The sequence below is a fragment of the Chiloscyllium punctatum genome, chromosome 11, assembly GCF_047496795.1.
Source record: "Chiloscyllium punctatum isolate Juve2018m chromosome 11, sChiPun1.3, whole genome shotgun sequence".
Lineage (NCBI taxonomy): Eukaryota > Metazoa > Chordata > Chondrichthyes > Orectolobiformes > Hemiscylliidae > Chiloscyllium > Chiloscyllium punctatum.
The window spans coordinates 112,765,504-112,787,463 of NC_092749.1; the positions used below are offsets into that span (position 1 = coordinate 112,765,504).

General features: G+C 42.5%; 1 long non-coding RNA gene across 1 annotated transcript in view; it reads right to left on the reverse strand.

The window, feature by feature from the left end:
- Positions 1 to 2,067: 2,067 nt before the first annotated feature.
- Positions 2,068 to 21,960, reverse strand: part of LOC140483347 (uncharacterized) — a 77,652-nt gene continuing 57,759 nt past the window's right edge. The window contains exon 2 of the long non-coding RNA XR_011961930.1: positions 2,068 to 2,770. This is a non-coding gene — a long non-coding RNA (uncharacterized lncRNA). The remainder of the gene's footprint in view (positions 2,771 to 21,960) is intronic.

The following is a 21,960-nucleotide window of genomic DNA, read 5'->3' on the forward strand; positions in this document are numbered from 1 at the left end:
ATTTGTTATGATGTGCCTGTAGTGCTCACAAAACAGAACTTTACATTGTACTTAGGTGCACATGACAACAATAAATCAAATCAAGATTCTCTCTCTATTTTCATTCTGGCAGCTCCCCTCTCTTTCTCTCTGTCCCTCTGTCACCTTCTTCCTCTCCTCCACAGTGGCTTCTTTCTCTGCCTTCACTCTTGTGGTCTTTTCTTTCCCTCTCCCTTCTTAAACTATTCCACTCCTGCTCTCTCTCTCTCTCTCTGTCCTCCTCTCCCAGAATATTTAAATGGAGAAAAACTGCAGAAAGCTGCAACACACAGGGACCTGGAGGTAGTTATACATAAAACACAGGAAGCTAACACACAGGAGCAGCAGACAATCTGAAAGGTTAATGGGATGTTAGCCCTGATTTCAAGGGGATTGGTGTATAAGAGTGAGGAAGTCTCACTGTAACTGTACCAGGTGCTGGGGGGACTGCATCTGGAGTATTGTGAACAGGTTTGGTCCCCTCATTTATTGAAGGATATTCTTTCATTGGAGACAGTTCAGACAAGATTCACTAAGATAATCACCGGGTATGGAGGGATTGTCTTATGAGCAAAGGTTAAGCAGGTTGGGACTCTATTCACTGGTGTTTAGAAGAATGAGAGAGGATCTCATTGAGAGATATCGGATTTTTAAGGAGCTTGACAGGGTCAATGCTGAGAGGATGTTTATCCTCATGGGACAGCGTAGGACCAGAGGACACAACCTCAGAATAAAAGGGCACCAGTTTCAGACTGAGATGAGGATGAATTTCTTCTCTCAGAGGGTTGTGAGTCTTTGGAACTCCTTGCCACAGAGAGCTGAGGGGGTAGAGTCCTTGTATAATATATATATATTATATATATATGTATATATATGCGACTGAGATGGATTTTTGATCAGTTGGGGAATTAAGGGTTAAGGGGAAGGGTCAGGAAAATGGATGTGAGGATCAGCCATGATCCTATTGGATGGCAGAGCAGGCTTGAGGGGCTGAATGGCCTACTCCTGTTCCTATTCTCTATGGTCACATGGAGCAAGGGAGTCGCGGGATTTTGACCAGCGACAGTGAAGGAATGGTGATATATTTTCAAGTCAGGATGGTGAGTGGCTCTGAGGGGAACGAGCAGTTTGGTGTCTGTTTCCATATTTCTGTTGCCCTTATGCTTCTAAATAGTTGAGGTCACAGATTTTTTTTAAAAATCGGGCTTGACTGAATCATCCTACTTCAGCTGAATAGCCACTTAAATGAATTCTTCACTGTTTCCCCAAGAGGAATAGCTAACTTTGAAAGAGATGCTTAAAATTCAGATGGGAAACTGAGAATGTGGTGAAATCAAACTTGTGCTGTAGTGTCTTTTACACTCTCCTGTATTGTTGACACTCTCCCCTCTCAGTGTATCTCTCATCCCATACTCCATTTCTGGTTGCTGCTGTTATTTTCTCAATGCTTTATCACTCCAGAGCCTCACTGTTGGTGAGTGTTTTCACTCTAAGGTTGATTCACTCCCAGGCTCATCCAGCAGACCCTTCCATCCAACTCGTCCATGCCCATCTCTACCGTCTTGCTCAGAGAATGGGGGTGAGCCACGTTGACCAGATGTAATGCGGTCAGCGGGTCTGTGAGTGTGTTTACCCCTCATGAGCTGAAGGATGTGTTGGGAATGGAAAACTGGGAGCTTGGGAAGAACACTGTTGTTTACATCCAAGTAAATGATGAGGCCAATCATGGAATTGTCAGCACCTGACTTAAGTAGCATGGCAGCTAATGGTCTCTACGCAATACATCTGCCACTTAGAATGAAACATGGAACTAACTTCGAATTAATATTTGTAAACTCCTGAAACACTGTTTGGTCGTGGAGATGTAGATATTCAGTATCTCTGCTAATGGACAGAAATGTACATGATATCTGATTGTAGCAGCCCAGATTGTTATCTTAATCTTCACTTCATAGATTTACAACACAGCAGCCAGTCATCTCTGAACTTACACACAAAGACTGTCAAAGCATATAATCTGTAATGAAATTAAATGAGAAGCATCTACTGTACATTTTTAAAAATTGTTTTAATTTCTTTTGACATAGCGGGACGTTAAATTTATTTCACCTGGGACTTTGTGTTGAGAGTTACATGAGGCTATTGATTTTCATTGTTATTATGGAGTTAATTGAAGAGTTGTTTTCAGACTCTGCAAGTGTACAGAACAATCTGGGTTTGTTCAATACATCGCATCAGTTGTATGACACTGTGATCTTTTGCTATAAATTCTGTGTCCTATGATCCTGTCCCACTAGCTACCTGATGAAGGAGCAGTGCTCCAAAAGCTAGTGCTTCCAAATAAACCTGTTGGACTATAACCTGGTGTTATGTGATTTAGTTAAACACGGATCTCTGGGTGAGTTATGTTACTGCTTGTCGGGTTGTGGTATAACAACGCCCCAGTGATTTAATCGCCATTCTCTCGGTGTTGTTGAACCCATCCCGGTGCTCTGTCTGATTGGTCCATTGCAGGGTCTGAGTTCCAATGGTCCTTGGCCGAGCTGTTTCCCGGACAGTGTGAGATGGAATAGGCTGTCTCCAGTTTGGGTTGAGAACTTGTCCCAGCCTCCATCCTCAAACAGGAACGGATCTAGCTGAATGTAGGGCCACAACCAGATTTTAGTAGCATACTCCTTGGTCACTCTTGGGTGTTGTCTCTCGTGCAGTGAAGTACATCAGAATTGCTTATTCCCAGAGTTGGATCCCTGACCTAGTGACAGAGAGAGAGAGACAGAGATAGAGGAGAGGTGAGTGGTGAGGGTGAAATTGGGTAGTGTTGACCATCAAATCCATGAGGAGATGGAGTAGACTGTTCAATCCCTTGGCCCTGTTCCACCATTCAATAACATCATGGCTGATCAGGTTGTGACCTCAACTCCACATCACTGCTGACCCTTCCATAACTTTTGACTCTCTGGTAAGTTAGAATCACCTTCAAAATATTCAACAATCTTTCCTCCAGTGCTCTCTGGGGGAGAGCGTTCCAAACAGTCTGAGATGAAATATAAGCTCCTTGTCTCCATCTTAAGTGCATGATCCCTTGATCTCGACTCTCCCCCATGAGAGGGAACATCCCTTCCACATCCAGCATGTTAAACCCCTCAGTGAGGATTGATGCAACGCCGCTCATTGGCAGAGACTGCACGAAAAGGTCAAAGGAAACAGATAACATGCCTTGGCTGTTCTGTCAATGTTTTTGTAATTTCTTCCCATATGGAAAATAACTACTGGAAGGCTGTGGTGATGACAATCAGGGACATAGCTACTTGCCTCCAATCAGTGGGTTGTATGTTACTTTAGCTGCAAACACAAATAGACTATTCCTCCGTTTATGAAGGCCACTGATCCCTTGGAGCTTTGACATTTGTCTTTATGTTCCAGCTGCTGTCCTTGTTCCTTAATTTCCCTGCTTCCTTCAGAGGTGCCATGGAGGTTTTAAAGTGTACCCACATTCAAATTAGGTGCAGGAGCAAGCTATTCAGCCCCTTGAGCTTGTTCCACCATTCACTACAATCATTGACTATCAGACTGTGGTCTCAACTCCCTATTTCTGACAACCCTGAAAACCATTGACTCCCCCTGTCAATTACAAATCTATTTACTTCAACCTTAAAAACAGTGAATGACTCCACTTCCACTGTTCTCCAGGAAGAGGGGTTCAAAGACTCATGACCCTCTCAGAGGAAGGAGAGGTTCTTCCTATATCCATCCTAAATGAGAGATGCCTTACTGTTAGACAGTCTCACCCTGAAGTGGAAACATCCTGTCCAGTCCCTTCAATATCTTACATGATCCATTAACATATCTCATTCTTCTAAACTCCATGGGATAAAGAGTCAATCTATCCAACCCTTCTTCACAAGGCAATCCCTCATTCCCAGTAATCAGCTGATGGAACTTTCTCTGAACTTACTTTTAACGCATTTATATCCTGACTGACAGAAGGAGAGCAAAACTGAGAACAGATGTGGTCTCAGCAACACTTTAACAGTTCAGACAAAACATCCCTACTTTTATATCCCATTCTACTTCCAGTAAACAATATTCCATTTGCTGTCCTAATCACTTTCTATACCTACAATCTAATGTTTTGTGATTCATGTCCAAGGACTCAGATTCCTCAGAGTTCTGCAATAAGTAGTGTATTTTCCTTTCCATTTTTCCTTCCTCAATGAATGAATTCAATTCAAGTTCAATAGCTGTAGAAACTCTTACTATCCATTTTTATGTTTTCAGCAACCCCCTCTCGTAATCTAATTTCTTACTCTTTTGGTTGTTCTTTGCTGTTCGTTATGTCTCGCTCTGTCGAAGCACCCAATGAACTTTGTTTGCTACAATTAGTCTGCTTGCAAAACAAAACTTTTCCCTGTACATGTGACAATAAATCAAATCAATTCAAAATTTCTGTCTACTATTCCAATCAGCCACTTACTTTTGCAAAAGTATATGCTTGTTCTTTCAATTTGATACTATCTTTAACTTTATTTGCCATAAATGATGTGTCCTTTCTTTAAAGTCTTTCTTTCTCACTGCAATGTCCATTCACTGAAGGTGTGGTGAGCTGTAGTCCATGTGCTGTAGGTTGATCCGCATGGCCATTAAGGTGGGAGTTCCAGGGTTTTGACCCAGCGACACTACGGGAACAGCGATATATTTCCAAGTCAGGATGGTGAGCTTGGAGGGGAACCTGCAGCTGGTAGTGTTCCACATAGATCAACTGCCCATGTGCTTCCAGATGGCAGAGGTGAAAGGTGCTGTCTGAGGAGGGTAAATCCTAGGAGATCCCTCTCTCCATTACTCCCGCCAAACATTAAGTGAACATCCAGCAAAGGGCGGGTGGGAGCTGATCATTGCCATACTGTCTGTCAGGGAAAACATGCTTCACTCTGCCAGATTTTGTTTGATGCACAGATTGCTTTGTAAATGGCCCCACACTTGCTATTATTTTGAAGGATAACTATAAATGGAATAGTTCAAGGTCCAAATCTGTAATGAACAGGAAACTCAGCCTTCAGTTTATATAAGTAGTGCTTGCATGCCTTTGCAGACTCCAAATAAGGAATTCTGAGTTTTCAAGTGTCATGCTATTCACATATTTCCTGTCTTTCTAATTCTCACAGTTCAAGACATTCCGAGGTAGAGGGTCATTCAGACATAGTTGTAATTTCTTGTGCATATTTATTTTCAACGTATAATTCACATTCTTTCCCACTGAAGTCACCCGGTAAAGCCAAGGGAATGCCAAATAGGTTATTTTTCAAGATCAAGTACAAGGAGCTGTCAAACGTGGGCCATTTTGGAAGGTGTCAGAGTTAACTGGAATGTACTGTACCAACAGAACTTAGCAAATCCAAATCAGAAAATATCACAAACATATTAGTTACTGCAATGTGGCATTTCTGTTATAATTCCATGTTTAGCTTTTAACCTTTCAATGTCAAGGGCAACGTGTCTCCTCCCCACCCCTGACAAAAACTAGAACAGCCATTGATGATCTTCGTTTTGTTTCAAGAATATTTATCTCTCCATGTTTGGTGTCGTACTTTCACATGATGATTTGTGTGAAAACCCAATGACTGTCTTTGCTGCCAAAACGTACATTGCACATTAAAAAAAAGTGCAAGTTCTGAGTTCAGCTCCGTCCAGAATATTTTGTTTGGATTTAATTGTCGTCCTGAACTGTACAAGGGGAGTATAGAGCCATGGACGCTGGTTGAGTTTGGACTCTCAAAATACCAGAAGGATCTAAACAAGTCAGAGATAATTTACAGTCGGATTAAAATCTACCTGCAATATTGAAGACAAGTTTGAGTGCTTTAACTCTTTATAAACAATGTTCATACTGTGTCGGAATCCCACAGAGGTACCACCAGCCCTTCATTCGATCCAGTGAAAATGAACATCGTTTTTCAAAAGGTAAATCCATTCTGCTGTGCTCTCTGAGGAAGGTTTCATCAGATGTTCATGAGCCATGCAATCACCAATCTCTCCACATAACTGAAATTCTGCAGCTCAGCAACATCCTGGTAAATCTCCTCTGCACCTTCTCCAGTGCTAACAATTCGCTCCCATAATGTGGATTCCAGAAACACAAAACTCTCAAAAGGGTTTGAGTGCAGTTGTGTAGAGCCTTAGTACCTGTCCATTATCTTGGACAGTTCTGAATCTCCTTACCTGAGGAAACATTGGAACCGGAGTAGGCCATTCAGCCCATTGAGCTTGCCCTGCCATTCAATACAATCATGGCTGATCCAATAATTCAATGCCTTTCCCCTACCCCATCCCGGTAACTGTGTACCCATAGCCACAAAGTGCCGAGGAGCGGCAGATGGAGTTTAATTCAGATAAATGTGAGGCGTTGCATTTTGGTAAAACAAACCAGGGCAGGACTTACACAATTAACAGTAGGGCACTGGGGAGTGCTCTCAATAGACAGACCTATGGGTTCAGGTAGGTAATTCCGTGAAAATGAAGTCATAGGTAGACAGGGGGGTCAAGGAGGCATTTAGCATGTTTGCCTTCATTGCTCAAACCTTTGAGTGTAGGAGTTGGGGTGTCATGTTGCAATTGTAAAGAAATTAATGAGGCCACTTTTGGAATACTGGGTGCAGTTCTGTTTGCCCTGCTACAGGAAGGATATTAATAAATTGGAAAGGGTGAAGAAACGATTTAGAAGGATGTTACTGAGACTGGAGGGTTTAAGATGTAACGAGTAGCTGGATAAGCTAGGCGTTTCTGCCGTGGAGTGTCGGAGGCTGAGGGGTGATATTATAGAGGTTTATAAAACCGTGAGGGGCGTAGATAAGGTGAATAGCAAAAATTGCTTTCCCTATGGAAGAGAAGTCCCTATGGAATAGAGGCATAGGTGTTAGGAAAGAGGGAAAAGATTTAAAAGGGAAACAACTTTTTCACACAGAGGTTGATGCATATATGGAACGAGCTGCCAGATGAGGTGGTACAGGATAGTACAGTTGCAACATTTAAAAGACCTTTGGACAGATACAGAAATAGGAAAGGTTTAAAGGGAAATTGGCCGCACGCAGACAACTGGAACTGGTTTAGTTTGGGAAACCTGGTTGGTTTGGATGAGTTGGACAGAAGGGTCTGTTTCTGTGCTGTGTGACTCTATGACTCCACAACTGGCTGTGCAATTGGCAAAACATCTCCTAATTGGAGGTTTACTTGTTCTGTCTTGAAATGTATGAAGCAACTTAATGAGCACTTGCTTATGGCAACCTTTCAACTTTTGTGAGTAGTGTGAGAGAGTGACTGTGTGACAGGGTGGATGAGTGAATGAGTATACATTAATGTGTGTGTGTGTGTGTGTGTATTTATGAATCTATACTAGCATGTGTTTGATTGTATGCAAACGTATATTAGTGCATGTGTAATCAATGTGTGCACATAGATGTGATTTGATTTATTATTGTCACGCGTATCGAGACACAGTGAAAAGTATGGTTTTGCGTGCTTTCCAGACAAATCACACCTGACATAAGTACATCAGGGAAATAAAATACAATGCAGAATATAACGTCATAGCTACAGAGAAGGTACAGAGAAAGCTCAACTCTAATATACGAGAGGTTCGTTCATAAGTCTGATAACAGCGGGGATAAACAACAGTGTATTACTTGCGTGTGTGAATTGTGAATGTGTGTTTGAGAGCGAGTATATGTTTGTGTATTTGTGTGTATATCTGGCAGAGTGTGTCCATGAGAAAGTATTGGTGAAAGTGAGGACTGCAGATGCTGGTGATCAGAGTCAGGAGTGTGGTGCTGGAAAAATCACAGCAGGTCAGGCAGCATCCGAGGAGCAGGAGAATCGATATTTCGGGCATAAGCCCTTCATCAGGACCTTCCTCGGATGCTGCCCAACCTGCTGTGTTTTTCCAGCACCATGCTTTCACATGAGAGAATATATATTGATGCATATTTGTATGTATGTGCCTGATTATGTGTGAAAGTATGTATTAATGCACTTTTGTGCATGTGTGTTTGGGGCGGGTGGTGGCAGTGTTGGTCCAGGCGTGTGTATCTGATTCTGTGCGAGACAGTGTATATATTAATATGTTTCTCTGTGTGTGTATGTGTGTGTGTATTAAAGCGTGCAGGTGACAAGTGTCACCTGACTGTGTCTGAATTTGACTGTGTCTGAATAAGTGCTTGTGTATTAATTTGTAAGGGACAGTGCAAATGAGTGTGTGAATTTGTGAGAGACAGTATGAATGAGTGCATGAATTTGTGAGGGAGTATGTGATTAAGTGAGCGAGTGTTAGTAAGCGGGTCTAACAATCTATTGAAATTGTGGACCTGGTGGCCATTTTGATCTAACCTATACTGGATGGTCTGTTAATCAATGCAGTCCAGATGAGTGTGTATTTTTTGTGAATGAGTAGTGTGTTTGTGTGTAAATGAGTGTGTACTTTTATGAATTAGTGAGTGTGTACACCTATGAATGAGTGTGTATGAGCGTGTATGTGTGTGATTGAATGTGTATGTGTGTATTTTTGTGATAGTGGGTCCTTATACATGTTGGTTTCTGCTGGCCTGCCTTGGAGGGATTCACTGTCACCAACCTTTCTTGCTGGATTCAGTCTAAGGCACTGGCACCATGTGGGCAAGGATGCACAGGCAACATTCCAGGCAGGAGATAGACTCAATCCTGATGAAGAGAATTGCATATAACTTGGTATGAGTTACATTACACTTAATATACATGACAGTCTCTTGTGAGACAGTTAAGATTGCAATGACATTACATCTACAGAAATATTCTCACTCAACATTAGTAACAAGCACTGACCTCTCGGGACACTCTGGTTTGCTTCTCCTGGAACTATCCTCTACATCCTGATGGACAGAGTTGACCTTATGAGGTCAGTTAACTTCTTGTGGCTGTAACTGCCTTGTGCAATCTGAATGTATGTGAGTGTGTAAGTGTGTGTGAGTGTGTAAGTGTGTACGCTTGAATGAGCTAATGCATAAGTGTACCTGAGTATGTGTTGATCTGTGTCTCAGTGTGACTTTGTGTCTGATTGTGTGACTGAGTGTGTGTGTGAGTTTGTGTGAGTGAGTGAGTGCAAGTTTGTGTATGTGTGAGTGAGTGTGACTGCGAGTTTGTGTGTGTGCATTTGTATGAGAGTGAGTTTGGGAGTGAATGAGTGAGTATGCATTTGTGAGAGAGTGAATGAGTGTGTGCATGTGAGTTTTTGTATGAGTGTGTGAGTGAGTGAGTGTGTACGTGTGAGTTTGTGTGTGTGGTTGTGAATGTGTATTTGTGTATGAGAATGAGTGTGTGCTGTATGAGTGAGTGAGTCTGTGCATTTGAGCTTGCGAATGTAAGTGATTGTGAACATCCGAGTTAAAAATCACACAACACCAGGTAATAGTCCAACAGGTTTAATTGGAAGCACTAGCTTTCAGAGCGCTGCTCCTTCATCAGGTGGTTGTATAGCCTAGTGTTGTGTGATTTTCAACTTTGTACACCCCAGTCCAACACCAGCATCTCCAAATTGTGAATATCTGAGTGTGAGTGCACTGTCCCAGTAACTGGGCAGAGTGTCATTAGGGAACAAAGGAGAGGCTTGGGTGTTTTCAAATTAATCGTGAGTATCTGGTCACTAGAAGTGCAGATCTTTCTGAGTGCTAGACACTGCTTTGTCGAACACATTGCCACTTATTGCTGACGTTCTGGAGATCATAGATCCATTCCCCTCATTGTGGAAGTGGTAAAGGCTGTTCTCTCTGCTGGTTGACAGAGAACCACATGAAATTCCTGATTGCGAATCGTCACTTTCCACGTGTTATGGCTCTGGATATGCTATCGACATCATAAATCATTCTCATCATTTCATTGGCTGTGCACATCACCATTGGCTGATCTGATGCTTCAATGGTGACTAGAAACATGGACAGCTGCTTGGATGAAAGATGCAGCTGGTGAGAATAACAGCTGCTGAGGAACGACCCTGTGCCTTTGCCAGGTGACAGGACATACAAATAGCCATTGTTTATTCATCTTCTCGGAAGCTGCATCCCCTATCTTCTCCCACCCTCCCCCACTTGCTGCTTTGGGATCATTCTGTACCAGGTACTCTCCAGCAGAGCCTCCCCAGTCTCCTTTAGCTGCCGTGCACATGGTCAGCCACAAGGAGGTGCTGTGAGGTTTGTGGGATATGAAAGGGGATTGACAGAGTAGACATGGGGCAATTCAGACCCAGGGGTCATAGTTTCCCAGGTGAGGGGTAGCAGACTTTTATAACACAGATGCGGAGGAATTACTTCCCTCAAAGGATTGTGAATCTGTGGAATTCACTGCTTCAACATGGGGAATTAGGCCATTCAACCGACTGAGTCCACTCCACCATTCGATCATGGCTGACATATTTCTCAACCTCCATTCTCCTGCCTTCTCCCCAGAACATGTCAGCCCCTTACAATCAAGAACCTAACTATCTCTGTCTTTAAGACACTCCATGATGTTTTAAAAATTCCTTATGGAATGAGAATGTTGCTGACTGAACCAACATTTATTGCCCAGAGGGCAGTTAAGAGTTAACCACATCACTTTGTGTCTGGAGTCACATGTAGGCCAGGTAAGGGTGGCAGTTTTGTTCCCTGAAGGACATTAGTGAACTAGATGGGTTTTCCTAACAATCAACACTGTCATCATTACACTGGTCCAGATTTTACTAAGTTCAAATTATAACAGCTGTCATGGCAGGATTTGAATCCAGGTTCCCAGAGTCAAGAGTCTAGCGATAACACCATTCGGTCATTGTCTCCCATACCTTTGGGCACCACAACCCTCTGTCGCAATGGGTTTCATGGATTGACCAACCTCTGGCTGAAGAAATTGCTCCTCATCTCAGAAAAGCACAGCAGGTCAAGCAGCATCCGAGGATCAGGAGAGTCGACGTTTCGGGCAAATGCCCTTTATCTGGAAACTTATGAAAGGCTTATGCACAAAACGTCAATTCTCCTACTCCTCGGATGCTGCCTGACCTGCTGCGCTTTTCCAGCAACACACTCTCGACTCTGATCTCCAGCATCTGCAGTCCTCACTTTTTCTTCATCTCGGTAAATTCAAATACTTGTTGGGGAGAAGGTTTTCAACGAAGCCATTCTGGGGAATGGACAGGGAAGTGGAGTCGAGGCCAAGATGGGATTAGCCACAATCGTACTGAATGACAGAGCATACTTGATGGGCTGAATGGCCTCCTCCTGTTGCTGGCTCATGTGTTTTTAAGATTTGGAGGTGCTGGTGTTGGACTGGGGTGGATAAAGTTAAAAATCACACAACACCAGGTTATAGTCCAAAGGTTTATTTGGAAGCACTAGCTTTCGGACCGCTGCTCCTTCATCAGATGGTTGTGGAGAATGTGTGATTTTTAACTTTGTACACCCCCGTCCAACACCAGCATCTCCAAATCATTTCAGGCCCTTCATTGGGAATCTGCCCGAATTTTGCCAGAAATGTCAATTCTCCTGCTCCTCAAATGCTGCCTGACCTGCTGTGCTTTTCCAGCACCACACTAATCTTGCTGCTGCTCAACATCACCCTCACAAAAGGCAGGCTGCTGGTCTGTTACGCATCACCGGAACAACAACAACTTCCATTTATATATCACCCGCCTCATGGGAACATTTTTAAGCTCAATCTGACATTGAGCTGCGTGGCAGGGCACCAGGAGGGACCACCAAAGGTTTGCACAAAGGCAGCAGGTTTAAAGAGTGTCTGGGAAGGTTGGAGGTGTGAAGATGAAGGGGGGGGGGGCGTGTGTTAGGAGAGGGGTTTTAGGGAGGGGCGGAGATCCCGGAATTTGCATCCCAGCTGAAGGGATGGCAACCACTGGCCCGAGCAGATGAAGCTGGGGATTTGAGCTGAAAAATGTGTTGCTGGAAAAGCGCAGCAGGTCAGGCAGCATCCAAGGAGCAGGAGAATCGACATTTCGGGCATAAGCCCTCATTCCTGAAGAAGGGCTTATGCCCGAAACGTCGATTCTCCTGCTCCTTGGATGCTGCCTGACCTGCTGTGCTTTTCCAGCAACACATTTTTCAGCTCTGATCTCCAGCATCTGCAGTCCTCGCTTTCTCGAAGCTGGGGATTTGGCCTAGCCAGTTGAGAAGGCTACAGAGGCTTAGCGAGGGTGGTGGCACTGATTGCAGAGATAGGAGAGGAGAGGCCAGGCCAGGGAGGGATTTAAAACCAAGGCCGAGAATTTTAATTACAGAAAGAAACTCATGTCTTGCCGTCAATTTTAATAGCTTGATTAACCAGCAGCAATTTCTGAAAATGTCACACAATTTCTGCATCATTGGTGCCTGTACAAAAACTGTAGAAGAGGACTTCAGTTTATAATGGGTTATGACAATTAAATTGTTGTGTCACTTTAAGACTAGCATTAATCTTCACTTGTCATTCCCGCTTAATGCAGGTTGTAAAAGGCTCTGTGTTTTAATGAATTGGGATGCATGAGGTCTTTTGGCATTGAATAACTGACAATGTGCTGGTCACCCTGAACTCATCATAAAATCTCTGAGAGCAGTGGAAATATGATCATCTGACCAGGGAGGACATCCATTTCCTAATGACAACACTGACCAGTGACAGTCAAGTAATTATCTTCCACACCATCAGTCAAGGCTTCCAGCTTTTCAAGTATTGCCGTTCTTAATTAATCGTGTTTAGCAAAACCACACCTTTTGCTCTCAATAGCCGTCAAGCTCCTCTGAGATTCAGAGCCAGCAAAAAAAAAAAATTGTGGCCAATATCTGAATCCTGACGGAGCATTACTGCTGACTGACCTCCCATCTCCAGCTAAGAATCTATCAGAGTATGGCTGACAGTCTTGAGCTGGAACATGCTAATTCGCCCCATTGTTTCAGGGTGAATGGCTTCACAGTATTTATCAACAATGGATTTTGCATAAACCTCCTCATTTGGGGGGATTGCATTTGAACTTTTTTGTCTCGTCTAGCCTGCCCCTCCCCCTCCCCCCACCACACACATAAGGAAATAGCCAGGGAGAATTATTTTGTTTTTAAATTCCGTGTGTTACAAGGGATTACCAATAGGATTAAGTGTGTCAGCCTGGCTATTTTATATTCATTGCTGCTAAATGCGCAGATAGTGGACATGTTATTCTCAGAGAACAACTATAGGACCGTCTTTGCCATTACAGGAACACTGCCCATTATAATTTCTTTAAAACAAACTCACACGTATTTTAAAGGTTATTGTGTGGAGAGCCCGTATTGCAACAGAGTCAGAAACAGAATCCACATTTCTTGCCTTCTACACTGACACAGTGAATAAAATATTCTGCAATGTTTTGTCTGGCACACCTCAGGAACCTCAGTTTCTCACAGACCCTGAAAGAATATGACAGCAAAACGACAAGAACAATGTAGGCACATTGAAAGGAGAAAGGATTCCTGAAGGTTTTGGATAACGGCATTTGGATTCCTTCCCAATAACCATTACCAGCCTCTGCGTTGCTAGTTTTCAATGGCCTACCATGAGCTTCCATTCTTTCAAATTTCTGGGCCCCACACTCTAGTGTTCTCTCCTCAGCGCTCCCAATCCCTCCAGCACTCTCTCCTTTCAGATGCTTCGTCATAGCTGTCTTTCTTGGCCTAATATCTCTTCGCATGACACTGTCAAACTTTACTCGATAAATTCCTGATGAAAGGCTTTTGCCCAAAACATCGATTTTCCTGCTCCTTGGATACTGCCTGACCTACTGTGCTTTTCCAGCACCACTCTAATCTCAAATTCTGCACCATCTCTTTGATTGTGTAGTTTGATGCTACGATTTGAGTTTAGGTCTGAGACAGACAGGTTGAAGAGGAGGCCAAGTCAAGAACTGTCTTCAGATTTTGACTCCAATGTAACTATATTTATGGTACATTAATATTAAATACCACAATACATTGTAATCTTATACATTCTAACTTACACTCGAGTTAGGGTGTCGACTAACGGATCTTATTTGTGTGTTCATTTTCATGTGCTCTCAAGACTTTCCCTCATTCTAGAGTGGTCTGGTGTAGAGTGTTCTAACTCCGCCCACACTGTGCTATTCATACGCATCGATGCGCAGATCTTTGATATCAATGCAAGGTAGCTCCAGATTGCTGAAGCCCTTATAGAACACTATTCTCCATAAGTTCACAATAATTCCAAGTTTTGTTTTATCATCTGCAAGTTGTAGAGGCATGTCCTTAATTTCAAGGTCTATATCTTACATGTGTACCTGGAAGAGCAAGAGACTGAATCTTCACCACTGGAGAATCTCTATTGTAAATGTTCATCCAGTCCAAAAATTACCCTGGAACCACAACTTTGAATTTGATCAGAGGTCACACTTACATGGTACTTTATCAAAAGTCTTTTCAAAGTTCATACACACCATATTCACAGTATTACCCTCAACAGTCCTCTCAGTTAGCCCAAGAGAAATGCCCAGTAAGTACGTCACACATGATTCTTTAATTAACCCACATTTGCCCAGGTGATGAAGATTCCTTTCTTGAAATATTGTTACTGAAATCAAGGGAGACCTGAATTCATGGCACTTATTCTATCAAGATCAATAGAGTCACAGTGATACCTTTGACCACTCCTCTAGACCCTATGACACGGGGTGGAAGTAGAGACATTACATTGAGTAATAACACACAAATTCGGAACAGGCATAGGCCCATCGGCCCTTCAAGCCTGCTGTGCAATTCAATTGGATTATAGCTGATTTGATCACTTTATATTGCTGCCTAACACCTCAAACAGTATTTCACCCCCTTGCATCTAACTCTTCTGAGAGGGTTGAACTTGCTTATGCCTTTGAACTCCAGAACAAAACTACTCTAAGAGAACAGCAGAACTACTGATGAAAGATGAGATAATGTCAGCGATAGTCCAGGCAGGACTCAGTCCCTCAGCAAAAGAGGCAAGGACTGCAGACCCGACCCATTTACTCAGAGGTGATTTGCAACATCAAGCAATGTCAAAAATGTTGACACCATTCAGGACAAAGCAGTCCTCTTGATTGGCGCCACACCCACTCCCTTGACTCCTGACACCCAGTAGCAGCAGTGTGTACCATCTACAAGATGCGCTGCAGAAATTCAACAAAGATCCTCCGACAGTACCTTCCAAACCCAAGACCACTTCAATCTAGAAGGACAAGGGCAGCAGATAGATGGGAATGCCACCCCCTGCAACTTCCCTTCTGAGCCACTCACCAGCTTGACTTGGAAATATATCGCTGTTCCTTCACTGTCAATGGGTCAAACTCCTAGAATTCCCTCCCAAAGTGGGTCGACCTACAGCACATGGACTGCAGAGGTTCAAGGAGGTAGCTCACCATCACCCTCCCAAGGGGCAACTAGGGACAGGCAATAAATACTGGCTCAGCCAGTGATGCTGACCTCCCATGAATGAAAAATTAGAAAAGAAACTAATAGAACTAGAGGCCAACAATCCCCTTTATGGAATTGAACTCAATGGAATGTAAAGGAATCAGGGGAGGATCTGATTGAAACTCACAGAATACTGAAAGCTCTAGATAGAGTGGATATGGAGAAGATGTTTCCACCAATAAGAGAGACGAGGAAGTGAGGTCATAGCCTCAGTGTGAAGGGAAATGAGGAGGAATTTCTTCAGCTAGAGGGTGGTGACTCTATGGATCTACTGAAGGACCTACAGATGCCCAGTCATTGAGTCTATTTAAGACAGAAATAGATGTGTTTTTGATTTGTAACAGGATTAAGACTTATGGGAGAAGGCAGGAGAATGGGTTTGAGAAACATATCAGCCATGATCGAATGGTGGAGCAGACTCGATGGGCTAAATGGCCTAATTCTAGGTTTTTTTTATATCTTGATAACTTTACGGATTGAAAAGTATCAAAAAATTAGATGTGATCTTGACAGAAATAATTGATTATTGGATTTAATTTTTCAAACAACATTTCAGTTGTAAATATTTCAACCACAGGCTTTAAAATTATTGAACTATTCACATTATATCATTATGCTGACTAATTTAACAAGTCCATATCAATATGTTCGCTGTTGATTTACCAATATTCACACTGTATCAACAAGCCCAAGTGGAATTTGCAAAGTCCCATGCTGTAGCGTAATTATCTCGTTATCTGTGACAATAAGAACATTTGCTTCATCCACACTATTGTCAGTTGGACTCTGTAAACCAAGGTCCAGATCAATTTTATCAGGTAGAGACTCAACTGTTACTTAAAATTCATTTCCAAATCATTCGAATTCAAGAGAACATTCATTACCCAGAGACTTGTTGGAAAATGGAACTCACTGCCATTAGTATGACAGGTGAAAAACTGAGATGCAGGAAAGCTGGATGAACACATGAGTGAGGAAGGAGTGGAACAAAGGAAATAAGAGCAGGAATAGGCCATTCGTCCCATTGAACTGATTCCATCATTCAACCAGATCATGGGTGATTATCTATCTCGATGTCATTTCTCAGCAGCATTCCCATATCTCTTGATGTCTATAACATCCAGAAATTGATAAATCTCATTCTCAATGACCAAGGCTCCACCATGTTCTCTTGAGTAGACAATTTCAAATTTCCCACCCTCTGAATTCTTCTCATCTCTGTTCTAAATGGCGTACCCCTCATTCTGAGAATGGGGCCCCTGTTCAGTGAATGCGATGGATATTTTAGATAGGGTGGATGAAGAGCAGCGAAGATTTATGTTGGGCCAAATGGCCTGTTTCTGTGCTGTGCAATCCTTTTTATTTCACAGGTAAGGGCAGAATTTTATTGAGCCCCTTTGAGGAGTTGATAGTGGATTTTGCTTTTAGACTATTGCAATCCTCATGATGCAATGATATAATTAAGATGAAGACTCTGGTTCATGACTCTCAATAAAACAATGTTCTGTTGCTCAACTATCATGAGATACTATTTTGCATTAATGATGTAGAGTCATAGAGTCATAGAGATGTACATCACGGAAACAGACCCTTCCATCCAAATCCTCCACGCCAACCAGATATGCTAACCCTAATCTCGTCCCATTTACTAGCACTTGGCCCATATCACTCTAAACCTTTCCTATTCATATACCCACCCAAATGCCTTTTAAATGTTGTAATTGCATCAGCCTCCACCAATTCCTCTGATAGCTCATTCCTCTGCGTGAAAAAGTTGCCCCTTGAGTCCCTTTTAAATCTTTCCCCTCTCACCCGAAACTTATGCCCTCTAGTTCTGGACTCCCCCATCCTAGAGAAAAGACCTTGTCTATTTACCCTATCCATGCCCCTCGTGATTTTATAAACCTTTATTAGGTCACCCCTAAGTGTCTGTTGCTGATGGAGTCCATAATCTTATTAAAAACAGCAAAATTTGTAATGATCTATATCTTATTGTAAAATTGATACAGTAGAATGAAAGTACAATTTCACTCAAAAAAACCTTTCTCAATATTATGATTTGGAGACGCCAGTATTGGACTGGGGTGTACAAAGTTAAAAATCCCACAACATGAGGTTAAAGTCCAACAGGTTTATTTGGAAGCACTAGCTTTTGGAGCGCTGGTCCTTAATCAGGAAGGAGCAGTGCTCCAAAAGCTAGTGCTTCCAAATAAACCTGTTGGACTATAACCTGGTGTTTTGTGATTTTTAACTTTCTCAACATTATCTGAAATTACTGCTTAACTAAGCTGCTCTCATTGAAGTCAATTTATCAATAAATCATTACCAACATTTAGCAACAAAGAAATGAACAACAAGACTTTCTTCAAGAACCTGAAAAGGAAATGTGCAACTAAAGTGAGCATTTGTTCTGTCAAAGGTAAGAGAGTGGAAATGCTACAGAAAGATAAGGAAATGGCACATGTATCAAGACAGATTTTGTGGCTGGAATTCTCGTTCCAAGGTCAGAGATGAATGCAATCTGGGAGGAAGTGAGCCAAAACTTCAGATTTTTGGTTTCAAGGGTGAAGGGGGGTGGGGTCGTAGCTGGGTGGAGGCAGTCTTAATGTTTGGAATCTTGCCTTGGTGCCCTGGCATTCTTTCAAGACAGGGAAAGGAAGACAATGAAAACCAACATTGGCCAACATGTCCTCACGCCTCACATCTCCTCACCCCTCACACTCTCTCCATGCCCCCTTCACTCTGATTCATGCCATCTTATCACTTAAAACCACCACCCACACTCCGTATCTTTCCAGCCATCTACCATGTTCATTTACACCCCCTACACTAACTTCATGCCAATTCACGGCAACACATGTCCGATCCAACATACTTTAACACCTTCCATGACAACTTCATGTATTTATGAATTCACTACTTCAAAAAAGAAATACTCTCATTAATAAAAAAAATCTATTCACTGCACTGAACTTCCTGTAATACCTTGCAAAAATAAAATTGGATTCATTTTTCCACTTCAAAGAGACTAAAATCATGTCAATCAAGCTATGAATTGAAAGGCACCCCACTGTAACAATGGAAAGTTATGAAATTATCAAAGAGTCAAAGTTCTAAATTGGAGACAGGCTAATTTTGACAATGTTAGGCAAGAACTTTCAAAAGCTGATTGGGGGCAGATGTTCGCAGGTAAAGGAGCGGCTGGAAAATGGGAAGCCTTCAGAAATGAGATAATGAGAGTCCAGAGACAGTATATTCCTGTCAGGGTGAAAGGAAAGGCTGGTAGGTATAGGGAATGCTGGATGACAAAAGAAATTGAGGGCTTGGTTAAGAAAAAGAAGAAAGCATATGTAAGGTATAGACAGGATAGATCGAGTGAATCCTTGGAAGAGTATAAAGGCAGTAGGCGTATACTTAAGAGGGAAATCAGGAGGGCAAAAAGGGGACATGAGATAGCTTTGGCAAATAGAATTAAGGAGAATCCAAAGGTTTTACAAATACATTAAGGACAAAAGGGTAACTATGGAGAGAATAGGGTCCCTCAAAGATCAGCAAGTTTGCCTATGTGTGGAACCGCAACAGATAGGGGGGATACTAAACGAGTATTTTGCATCAGTATTTACTGTGGAAAAGGATATGGAAGATATAGAATGTAGGGAAATAGATGGTGACGCCTTGAAAAATGTCCAGATTACAGAGGAGAAAGTGCTGGATGTCTTGAAACACATAAAGGTGGATAAATCCCCAGGACCTGATCAGGTGTACCCTAGATCTCTGTGGGAAGCTAGGGAAGTGATTGCTGGGCCTCTTACTGAGATATTTATATCATCAATAGTCACAGAAGAGGTGCCAGAAGACTGGAGGTTGGTTAACGTGGTGCCACTGTTTAAGAAGGGCGGTAAAGACAAGTCAGGGAACTATAGACCAGTGAGCCTGATCTCAGAGGGAATCCTGAGGGACAGGATATGCATGTATTTGGAAAGGCAAGGACTGATTAGGGATAGTCAACATGGCTTTGTGCATGGGAAATCATGCCTCATGAACTTGATTGAGTAACAAAGAGGATTGATGAGGACAGATTGGTAGAATTGATCTATAGGGACTTCAGTGAGGCGTTCGATAAGGTTCTCCATGGGAGACTGGTTAGCAAGGTTAGATCTCATGGAATACAGGGAAAACTAGCCATTTGGATACAGAACTGGCTCAAAGGTAGAAGACAGAGGGTGGTGGTGGAGGGTTGTTTTTCATACTGGAGGCCTGTGACCAGTGGAGTGCCACAAGGATCGGTGCTGGTTCCTCTACTTTTTGTCATTTACGTAAATGATTTGGATGCGAGCATAAGAGGTACAATTAGTAAGTTTGTGGATGACACCAAAATTGGAGGTGTAGTGGACAGCGAAGAGGGTTACCTCAGATTACAATGGGATCTTGATCATATAGGCCAATGGGCTGAGAAGTGGCAGATGGAGTTTAATTCAGATAAATGCGAGGTGCTGCATTTTGGGCAAGTAAATCTTAGCAGGACTTATACACTTAATGGTAAGCTCCTAGGGAGTGTTGCTGAGCAAAGAGACCTTGGAGTGCAGTTTCATAGCTCCTTGAAAATAGAGTCCTAGGTAGATTGAATAGTGAAGAAGACATTTGGTATGCTTTCCTTTATTGGTCAGAGTATTGAGTACAGGAGTTGGGAGGTCATGTTGCAGCTGTACAGGACATTGACTGGACCACTTTTGGAATATTGCGTACAATTCTGATCGGAAGGATGTTGTGAAACTTGAAAGGGCTCAGAAAAGATTTACAAAGATGCTGCCAGGGTTAGAGGATTTGAGCTATAGGGAGAGGTTGAATAGGCTGGGGCTGTTTTCCCTGGAGCATTGGAAGCTGAGGGATGATCTTCTAGAGGTTTATAAAATCATGAGGGACATGGATAGGGTAAATAGACAAAGTCTTTTCCCTGGGGTAGGGGAGTCCAGAACAAGAGGGCAAAGATTTAGGGTAAGGGGGAAGATATAAAAGAGACCTAAGGGGCAACATTTTCACGTAGAGGGTGGTACATGTATAGAATGAGCTGCCAGAGGATGTGGTGGAGGCTGGTACAATTGCAACATTTAAAAGGCAGCTGGATAGGTATATGAATAGGAAGGGTTTGGAGGGATATGGGCCGGGTGCTGGCAAATGGGACTAGATGGGTTGGGATATCTGGTCGGCATGGACGGGTTGGACCAAAGGGTCTGTTTCCGTGTTGTATATCTCTCTGACTCTCTGAGTTCTACTCATGTAATGACAACCTCCAAGCTGATGTTAACAGACATAAGGAAGTAGCGATCATAGATTTTCTTTAAAACAAAGCAGATAGATTTTTTAAAAATATTTAAAAAGCAGTAGTTTTAAATACTTCGACAACTTGACAGCCCTTACTAATATCTCCATTGTTATGGCTTTTATGAGGAACATGACATCCTAAGATGGTCTCCCTGGACCATATCCAAAAGTGCACCCAAAGGGTGGCCCACCTCTCTAAATGGCACAAGTGGATTTCGACTTTCCACCACAAAGTCTAACATGTGTAAGTGCTGTTTTGTACATCCACTCGTGAAACCTGGATCAGCTTATGACAGCTGCATTTATGTAGCTGCATCCTGTGAACACCAATGTGCAGATTGAAACCCATCTCATTCCTTTCCCCACTCCACAGAATTGACAGATGATACGGCCAAGGGCAGAATTCAGGATTTCAGAGCCATTTTCATTATTAGGGGTTTCTTCATCTTTACAAAAGAGTCAGAGACACTGCTGTTCATCGCATGGTGAGTGGAATATAAAAGTAGTCGCATTCTGCTGCTGTTGTAAAGGACCTTGATAAGACCCATCCAGGTCCCAAACACCTTCCAGGACAAGGTATTCAAGGACAGAAATGCATCAAAGTCAATGCAGGGAGGGCTCACTCAATTCCTTCCTGAGATGAAGAGGTTATTTTATGAGGAATGTTTGGATAGGTTGGGTGTGTATCCATTGGACTAGGTGAGAAGGAGAGGTGATCTTATTAAAGGAGATAAGATTCCTGACAGGGCTTAACAGGATTGCTGCTGAGCTCCCCTATTTGGGAGAGACAAACATTAGGAAGATGCTGTTGAAAGTCTGTGGAATCTTTTTTTTCAGAAAGTAGTGGAGGTGGGGTCATCATGTAGTTTGAAGGCAGGGTAAGACAAGGCAGTCAAAGGGTATTAGAGTGTAGTTATATAAAGACCAACGGTGGAGGAAACCCAATGGTCCAAATGACCTACTCCTGCTTCTAACCTGTGTGCAACTTGTAACATATTGTTAACGTGAAGAGGTATGAATTTTAATTACTGAGTTCTACTAAATGTATCGCTGGTTATTTAAAGAGTCATTAACAGAGATTTAATACTTTTCCAGTAAGCAGTCATCACATAAAATGACTGTTAATGCTTTGACAATTTTGGGATATTGCTTT